Below are 10,636 nucleotides of genomic sequence, written 5' to 3' on the forward strand. Positions count from 1 at the left end.
TAGTCCTAATAGAAAAACTAAAAAAAAAACCTATTTTTTTTTACTTTCAAGGGGAAATTCGGCCAAGGACTTTAAATGGGCCTCTTGGACTGAATTTTCACATAGAAATTTATTCATAAAGTCTAAAAATGAAAACTAAGTATTTAAAGAATTAAAACTTAACAAATTGGGCCACTTTGACAATTTGGCCTGATTTTCAACTAAGTCTAATTTAAAGTTCTTGATTGGGCTTTAACATCTTATTGGGCCGTTTCTTCAAGCATTTGGGCTTGTAATCCGTTCTCTCCCGAAATTGGTTTGTTGATGCTCGTAACTAAGATCCAATGCGCCTTAGCTGCAAGATTTGGTTTCTTGGACCAAGATTTCCAAGATTTTAAATCTTGATTTTCTTGATTCTTGAAATCGCTCAAAACAGCAAAATTGGACCAAGATTCGGTTTCTTGATTTTCTTTTTCCTTCGTGTACGCATCTAAGGCCTTCCTAATAAATTCTTCAATGGTTTCATTTAGTTTTGAACGTATTTGTCTGGCCTTTGACCTCGTTATTGGGCCTTGTGGTAATTTGAGCCCATCACGTCCTTGAGCTTGAATTTGGCCTTTGTGACTCGTATCATTCCCCCCTTCCTCAAAAAGATTCGTCCTCGAATCTATAAAATCAAATGGACTCACTTTCCTCGATCGAACGGGACTAATGGCAATTGAGTCCACTAAAAAGAATAGCCATGAGTTAGTAAATTGCAACGCAAACAAACTTGTAGTCCAATCATAAGCATAACAAAACAAGTATAACGCATGCGAATGGACAGATTCAGATAACCATGCAAATAAGCTAATTTACTCGCCAATGCCTCGTCAAATATTCGAAACAAAGATGGACATGTTTTAAGGCATTCAATCATCTCAAATTGTTTCCACAAACCATAAATAAATCGCGAGTAATAAATCAAATGGTAAACGTAATCGTCACAAGTAGGTATTTGGAAAGGTTCACACAGTTCACAAAGTTGCACAATCATACCATGCATTAATCGACGAACTATAGATTCACTCACACATGCATCATAAAAATTATCAAAAACAATAATCTTTTTATCAACCATCAAAACAGATAGATCATCAATAAATAAAATAGGACAGTCAAGCATGTTTCGATCTAAGTGTTTTACAAAAATTAAATCATCAACTCGATCTTTGTCAATATCCAAGGAGTACAAAGGTGTTTCAAAAGTTTCAAGCATCTTACCTTTATAAGCAGAAGAATAAGGGTCGATTTTATCTTTTCCATTTAATACAAACCTTCGCTCATCAGGGGCATAGTGTAGTCAAAGCTCCGTTGTTGAGTTAACCTTTATCAAATGGAACTCAAACTTCATGTATAACCACAGAAACTGTTTAAGGCACGAATATAAATTGAAAACAAATTTGGAAAATTTTGTTACCTTATTCAAAAACCAAGTATCAAAACAATAGAAAGTATTTGCACACAATAGATGATGCTTGATTTTCCAACAAAATATACCAAAACAGATTTCGAGTTTAAAAACTTGATTTTGATTAGTCATGCCAAAGTTTAACAAATATTTCATTAAACCAATCAAATTAAACCATGAGGATTTTCGCATACATACCAACATATATTCAAAACGTTTTTTATTCACCAAAACAGATTTGGACAAATTCGCGGATTTTACACAAGGCAAATCAAGAGAATAACAACTCATGCTTCCTTTCGTAATGACTTTATCAACCACAATCGAAGAATAACAATTAATTGGATCAAAATGAGGGGATCTTTTAAGAACTAAGTCACCAAAAGTTTTATCAATAATTTTCAAATCTGTACGGGACTCGGTTGCTAAAATTTCCTTACTTGGCTTACCTTCGGGCTCATGTAGTGTGATTTCATCTTTGCCTATGTTGACCGTATGAAAGCATCTTTCATCGGAAAGGTATTGAAGTTGAAAGTTATCTTTCGATCTTTCGGGAACCTGAAATGTAGCAACACAAGAAAAATTCATATCTTGGTTAGTAGAAACATTCCTCACTACCCTTTCCTCGTCTTTTTCTTTTGTTTCTTTTTCTAACTCATTTTCTCTTCTTTCTTCAATTTCTTTTTCAATTTTCTTGTCTATTTCCTTTTCAATCTCAATCTCTTTTTGCTCATTTTCATTCTCTTTTTCTTTTTTGATTTCTTTTTTTGTCTTCCTTTCATTACAAGATAGAGATGCTACAAATGAATCAGAACGAAAAGACTCTCGTTGGGTATGTACGGAATGACTTGCATACGAACAATGGTCACCTTTTCGAAATTGATTCTCAGTGGATGAGTTCCTTGGGGCATACAAAGGATTATTTGTGATTTCTTGTTCGTCACCTTGGAAAACTTCACGCTCAAAACTTGCTTTGCATCGTCTTGAATTTCTCGTTGAATAGGAATCATGATATGAATCTCTTCTAGAATATTCGTTGGATGTCGTCTTCTTGGCACTCTCATTTTTTCCCTTTCACTTGAATTAAGTTGTCCTCGTTGGGCTCTTTTCTCCACTCGGTCCAATCGCATCTCATTGATAGTAGCACTCAATGTTTGAAGTATGGCATTTGTTTGTTTGAGTGCAACAGCCCGTTCGTCTAACTGTTGTTGGATCTCTTTAACTTTATCATGGACATCATTATGGTCATCATCAACTTGACCAATTCTATGCATCTTATTTTTTTCTTTTGGAATACCTACAAAACAAACACTCAACACTCGAAAAAGAAAAGAAAAAACAAAATTAACAAATCTCACTGTTAATCACTCTAAAAGGAAAATCAAATTCTCAAAGAGGTAGAATTCAGTCTTGTGAGTTCTTTAGTAGAGTCTGATATGACCCTGGTCAAGGATGCCCTTGACCTCAGCTTGAATTCAGCTCCTCAAGCTCCATTTAGCTTGGTTCAGCTCACCGAATTTTATTTTAGCTCACATGAGCTTAATTCAGCTCGTTTGAGCTTGGTTTAAATTCAATTCAGCTCATTATTAGCTCTTTAGCTAAATTAACTTTATTTGCTGGAGTTTTAGACCATTTAAATAAGCATGTAAATAAGTTTCATTACAGCTTTTAAATATGTATTAATTTATTACAAGTGTTTAATATGTCTTGATTTCGCCGAATTAAAGGTGTCTAGATGTCATTTAATTTGTCTAAATTATTACATGTTTTAAATTTGTCCAGCCGAATTTATGTGTTATGATTTGTTAATATTTAAGTTGTCTCAATGTTATTTAGGATGTTCACATTATACTTTAATTTAGTTCAGCTGAATTTGCTTGAAATTAATTTGTTCATGTTTCATGTAGGTACAGCCGAATGTGGAGATTCATTCAAGCTAGGTGCATGAACGTCTACTTACAATGCATGATGTGGGAACACAATTAAAGATGATTCATGAATGGGCTGGTTCAATGAACGTAAGGATGATGCATGAATGAGTTAATACAATGAATGGAAGAATGCATGAATATTCACTTACATGCATCGGTTGCTGTCCATTGATCTCCTAAGTACCTATTCGGCCAAAAGGCATCTCTTGGAGTGTCCATTCACACCTTGGCCGAACCTAGACATGTCCATTGCTCTCCCATACATTCACCAAGCCTTCAAGTTTATTTCCTTAGCCATGAAGCTGCCCATTGAAGTTCCATTCAGCCGAATTTGGACATAGCCTTTAAAGATACATTTCTAGATTAGTTTTACACATTTAAAGCCGAATTACTTAGTCTTTAAGCTTGTTTAGTATGACTATTCGGCTATCACCTGAACTCTATAAATAGTTCATTTCTCTTTGTAAAAAGGTTACAGAATTAGATCAATTAAACTTAATAGAACTTTTGTTCTTGTGAGGTTACCTCCTCTCTTCTTTCGTTCGAGTCTCGAAGCGACTTATCTAGCTTGCTAGTGGTGTCAATCCGAACTCCATTGAACTTATCACCGAATCGGTGTGGCGTTCAACCATATTTTTATACCTTTGGTTCTTACCTCTATATAGGTATTGGGTCAAGGTTCGCTTCTATCCTTCCACAAATTTCACCTTAAGCAACGTAAGTCTCGGGGCAATACTTCATATAGTATTGAATCGTTCTTCAGCTTGAGTTCACTTTACCATCTCCATTTTAACTTTAGAATTATAAACTTTATTTTCTTGTAAAACCTGAACCTAACATCAATCATCAAACTTCACCTATGTTTTGAACCCTTTTGCCAACTTCCGCTTAAAGTTAATCAAAATCCATTTTTTTCTTACCAAAAGAACGACTCTTCTCGTCGATGATCGGGCAAAGAAGTGACTCGACTCTACATCATTGAGTTGAATCACATCAGAGTCTATATCAATCAATTAGAAAGTGTATGAACCGAAACTACCAAAGAATCCTAATTTGCACTAGGAGTCCAAAAAATGACGAGACACCAATTGATTCGTGTTGAACCGAGGAAGAATTATGCACACGTTTAAATCCTACTAACACAAGAAACAAGAAGGTGTTAGATATTTTAAAGGGAGAATAAAAAGAAAACAAATGAAAACCTACAGCAAAAAATCAATAAAAATTGCTGAAACCTAAAAACCCGAAAAACTGCGGAGTAACTTGACAACTTTGTTTGAGGTGTTCTCGATCTCCAAAAATCACAAAATTTAAACTAGAATGTCCTTAAATATTGTATATTTGATCTGGAAAGTTTCGGTACTAAACTCAACCCGCTGTATATTTTTTTAATTTTTTCTTGATTTCATCTTTTTCAATTTTTTTGACTTTTTCTACTGATTTTTTTACGGGAAATATTTTTTAATAATCTATCAAAGTGCCACAAATATGCATATAAAATTTGAGACCAATCAGAAAATGTCTACCCACTCAAATGAATTTTTTTCCAAAAATTTTTCTGGGTAAAAACTGCTGTTTGTTATTTTTTAAAAGGAGATCAGCTTAGAAATCAACCAAGAACACCCAAAACACCCAAAATCTGATACCAAATGATAGGGGGTTGTGCGTGGACCAAGATCGAGCTGTCAAGTCACGGGAAAGTCCTACGAGATCTATAAACAAATTGGCTACAACAAAAACAGAAAACAGAGAACTAAACTTGTCAGATCAAGAAACCCAAATCAAATAGAATAAGAAATACTTGGGCAGCAAGAAATCTGGAAATTATGAATGAAGAACGTTTCTTGATGCCTAAGAACAAAGCCAAATCAGATCTTGAAGTTTGGTGTCGAAACCATTTTTTAAAAACAAAAAACTTAGGTTGTCGACTTTAAAACATGAAAATTGGGAGTCGCCACCAATCTTTTATTAAGGTGTGATTGGATCACCTAAAAAACAGGCTTTGGTCTACGAGTTTTAGAAAAACAGATCCGGGAGTTAGTTACATACGAGGAAGGATTAGCACCCTCGTAACGCCCAAAATTGGTACCTAGTAAATTAATTAGTGTCTTAATGTCGATAATTTGAAAAATATAATCCTTAGGAAAAACTTAAAAACGTTACTTATTAAGACCCTTATCATTTCGAAGAAAGAAAATGTCACACCCAATGTGTTAGGGCACAACATTCTAATTTCCTCAAAAATGAATTAGTATAAAACTCGTGTAATAAAAATTTAAAAGAATATTCATTTGTTTAAGATTTAAGAAATCGCGGCCCAATACATTAGGGCACAATTCCTCAAAATCCCAAACTTGAAATATTTCCTTTATTATTATTTTTTCAAAAAATCTTTGTCTCAAGAAATCAATACGTCACATCCAATACGTTAGGATACAACATATTTAACTCCCCAACAACAAGCTTTTTATTTTATATATTTTTTATTAATGAGCAACCCTCGATCGTTGGATTTAACGAAGAAAATCGGAACCCAATACGTTAGGGCTCAATTTCCTTGAAAATCCTAAATACGAGTGTTATCTCAATTTTGAAAATTTTAAAATCGAAAAAAAATGATGTGATGCTACATTAAATATAAAATGTAATAATAAATACAACAATGGCATAGAAATAAACGAAATTAATGTACATAAACAACGATATGTAAAATATCAAATGAATATAAATGAAAACATAAATCAATAAACAAATGAGGGAAATAAACAAAAAAATATAAAGAGAAAAAGGTACAAAATATATATACATTTGAAATTATGAAGAATAAAAGACATAAAGATAATTTACTCATAAAATTTTGGGTTATAAAACTTATATATATAAAATACATAATGCATTTTTGAAAACAAGGAAAATATAAATATATACATATAAAATATATTCATGCATTTACAAAAAAATGAAATATATAAGTATAATATAAAACGTGGAAAATATTTATAATGCTTTGAATGGAGTATAAATATATGTGTATATATTACAAAAATGTAAAAACATATACAAATCATAGAATATGGGCAAACGTATACATATTATGAAATATAAATGTGTATATATATGTATAAAAAACTATGAAAATAAAATAATAATAAAGTATGTATATAATATGTATATATATTAAAATGTTTAAAATATATATGTATATATATTAACATGCATATGCGCACATATATGTAGGTATAATAATATATAATATAATAATAAAAATAATAATAACAAAATTAATAAAATAGACTAAAAACCTAAAATGAAAGATTAAGGATTAAATTGAAAATCAACATGATTTTAAAAAAATGAAGGGCCCAATTAAAAGGCGCGAATAACTCATAGGGCTCGAATGGGAAAATATCTCCGTCCTTTGAAACGCGCCACTTTATTAGGGCTAAATAAAATTCGCAGTGGTATCACCTTCTCCTTTTTTTTAAATCGTAAATAAGTAAAAATAATCGAAAAAGGAAAAAAAGAAAACAGTAAGCCACCTTAAAAAAACTGCCAATCGTTCTCCCTTTTTCATTGATTCCTCTTTTTTTTAGCGATGAAGGGAGAGGCCTCTATTTATAGCCGAGCCTCCCCAAATCCAACGGTACAGATCAATTACGTCAACGGCTACGATTAAAGGGTATCTACAAATTAAATCTTTAAGATTACAAAATCATATCTTCTAAGATTGTATATATCATATCTAAGATTACATATATCATATCTAGGATTGCATATCATATCTAAGATTGTATATCCTCGAAAATTATGTTTCCATATGTGAGCCCAGGCTAAAATTGGGTATTACAGCTGCCCCTCTTTGCTCGTTGTCGTGTAACAGGAACGGAGCAAAGACTTTAGAAATGGCCAAGTTTTGCCCGGTCACGCTGGATCTTGGTGCTCTTCTTCTTGAAGCAGCCACATCCATCCTACTGCATCTTCAGAGGTATAGGAATTCATGCTTCAATCTACTCCACTGTAACTTCAGGGAGAAAAGACTTATAGCTTTAATCTGCTCCACTGCAACTTCAGGACGATAAGACTTGCTGGCTTAAATCTACTTCCCACTATCTTGGAAAGATAAGATTTGCCGTCTTCGATCTGCTCCACTACTGCTTAGGGATATAAGATCTACAATCTTCAACCTACTCCGTTGCTGCTCAGGGAGACAAGGCTTGGTGGCTTAAATCTGCTTCCCACTATCTTCGAAAGATAAGATTTGCCGTCTTTGATCTGCTCCACTACTGCTTAGGGATATAAGATTTACAATCTTCAACCTACTCCGCTGCTGCTCAGGGACACAAGGCTTGGTGGCTTAAATCTACTTCCCACTATCTTGGAAAGATAAGATTTGCCGTCTTTGATCTGCTCCACTACTGCTTAGGGAGATAAGATCTACAATCTTCAACCTAATCCGCTACTGCTCATGGAGACAAGGCTTGGTGGCTTAAATCTGCTTCCCACTATCTTGGAAAGATAAGATTTGCCGTCTTTGATCTGTTTCACTACTGCTTAGGGAGATAAGATCTACAATCTTCAACCTACTCCGCTACTACTCAGGGAGACAAGGTGATGTGACCCCGACCTCATTGATGAATTCGAGTCGTTGTTGTGCCCGATCGTGAATTGGAGTAATACTCGAGGGTGGACGAAATAGGTTAAGAAAGAAGAGATAAAGGCTCAAATTTAGTTCAAAAGGGGTTATGAAATGTATTGAGGATGATAGGTGAATGAAAACCAAGTATTCAAGTTGAACCAACACAATATAAGTGAGTTAACCCGGCACTTATAGGAATACTTAGATAGGCTAAATGATGTATGGATAGAAAACAAATAAAATGGAACCTCGACCCGCTATCAAAGAGGATAGGAACCTCGGTATAATTTGAACGCCACACTTTGGGTGCAAAGTGATAAGTTCGGAATAGAAGACGGGTTGACGCCACAAGGGTTGCTTGATAAGTCAGACGAGTCTTTGGAGAACAATGAGAGTTGAAAATAAACTCACAAAGTAATCAGAATTCATATATAATTCAAAAGTATATTGTCTAACCTCAAAACGAATACAAAGCAAACTATTTATAGCCAAAAACAAGGGCTAGCCGAATGGTCATTAGAGAACATGAATGGTCAATTCGGTTCAGCCTTAATGTACTGAAAGTTAAAGGAAAATTCCAGGTAGCTTGTTGTGTATTGGCATCGTCAACAGCCAGCTTCTAGAGGCCTTGGAATCAGTTGGAAAGTAATGAGCTACATTGGGAGCTGAATGGGACAAGCTAAGTTCGGCCAACAATTTGATGAGCTATTAAAATTTACTTGATTAGCTGAAAAGTCTGGGAAGCTTTAATGAGCAGCTTTGGAGACTCCACCAGCCATGCAATGTGAAATTATGATTCGCCCTTGCAATGCTCGAAAGGTTGTTTTGAAACCAGCAGCCCACTTTGCACTTTTATGGCATTTGAGGAACACGAAAATGACGCATGGGAAATAGAAAACAGCAACTCTTCTTTAAACGATGTCCATGCATGGAAGGAGAATTTGGCAGCTCCTTTATGGCCATCCCACGCATGCTAAAACAGGTTCTTTGCTTCTCTTTAAATTCGGCCAGCATGCTTAAGGCATTAAATGATCGTCTCTTGCATGCCAAACATCTCATTTAAAACATGTTTTGCTGTTCATTAAATTCGGCCAGCCACTTTAATGCATTCCAGCATCTCATTGAATGGCCGTCCATTGCATGTGGAACACCCCCTTAAATGCATGTCTCCTTTGCCATTTAACTTAGCCGAATTTAATTCTTGTAGACAACAATTTAATTCGGTCAACACATGTTAAAACCTGCACATTAAAAGACATTTAGTCATCAGTACCTATAACAATAAAATTCGGCTAGACATAAATTAAAGCCTCATTAAGTCATCAATGAGACATATTAATTTCGACAGCCACATTAGGACATATTTAAGACATGTTACGATTCAAACAACATAAATACACACATATTTAAAACACCTAATTAAAATGTCCAATTTTAATAAATTTAATACTAACACTTAGTTGAGCTAGAATAAATAAATAAACTAACTTATTTAATTTATTTTAGCAAATGAAAATTTAAGGATTAAAATAAACTCAAATTGAGCAAAATGATCCCATTGAGCTGGAAACAAGCTAAACGAAGCTCAGTGAGATGCAATTGAGCTAATTTAGCTTGCATGGGTGTGCAATAAATACTTATGGAGCTGATCGAAAAATGTGCCCGGGGCGTGGTCGTCTCATCCCCTCCCTCTTTAAGGCGATTTGTCCTCAAATCGGGCCACTTGCTTGAAAAAAATTGATACGCCCCGGCTCGGGAAGGAGAGTCGAGTCGTAGATGTGCCCGATCGTGAATTGGAGTAATACTCGAGGGTGGACGAAATAGGTTAAGAAAGAAGAGATAAAGGCTCAAATTTAGTTCAAAAGGGGTTATGAAATGTATTGAGGATGATAGGTGAATGAAAACCAAGTATTCAAGTTGAACCAACACAATATAAGTGTGTTAACCCGGGACTTATACGAATACTTAGGAAAGGTTAAATGTTGTATGGATGGAAAACGAATAAAATGGAACCTTGACCCACTATCAAAGATGATAGGAACCTCGGTATAACTTGAACGCCACACTTTGGGTGCAAAGTGATAAGTTCGAAATACAAAAACGGGTTGACGCCACAAGGGTTACTTGATAAGTCTAACCAGTCCTTGGAGAACAATGAGAGTTGAAAACAAACTCACAAAGTAAACAAATTTCATATAAGTTTTAAAAATATATTGTCTAACCTTAAAACGAATACAAAGCAAGCTATTTATAGCTAAATTCCTAAGGTAGCCGAATGGACTAATAAGATGCTGAATGGTCAGCCAAAAGTAAAACAAAAGAGACTAGAAATTTCCAGCAACCTTCCTAAGACATTTTTGGGAAGCTTCATGCATGAAGAAGTCAATTGGACAGCTTCTAGATGTAATCCATTCAGCTGGACATTAATGGAAGTATTGGTGAGCTGAATAAGGGGTCTTGGTTCGGCCAATGAAGTTGAATGCACCTTAATGAAGCCTCCTTGTGAGTTGAACAGCCTGACCATTTTTATTGACGTTTTGGGCACACAAAACAGCTCCTAAATGCTTCTTGGGAGTATGAAACGTCAACCTTGGTTAATTAAGCAACAAACATGCTTTGGCCGAATGGTCACTTGGAAAT

This window comes from Gossypium hirsutum, chromosome D07 (assembly GCF_007990345.1).
Source record: "Gossypium hirsutum isolate 1008001.06 chromosome D07, Gossypium_hirsutum_v2.1, whole genome shotgun sequence".
Classification (NCBI taxonomy): Eukaryota; Viridiplantae; Streptophyta; class Magnoliopsida; order Malvales; family Malvaceae; genus Gossypium; species Gossypium hirsutum.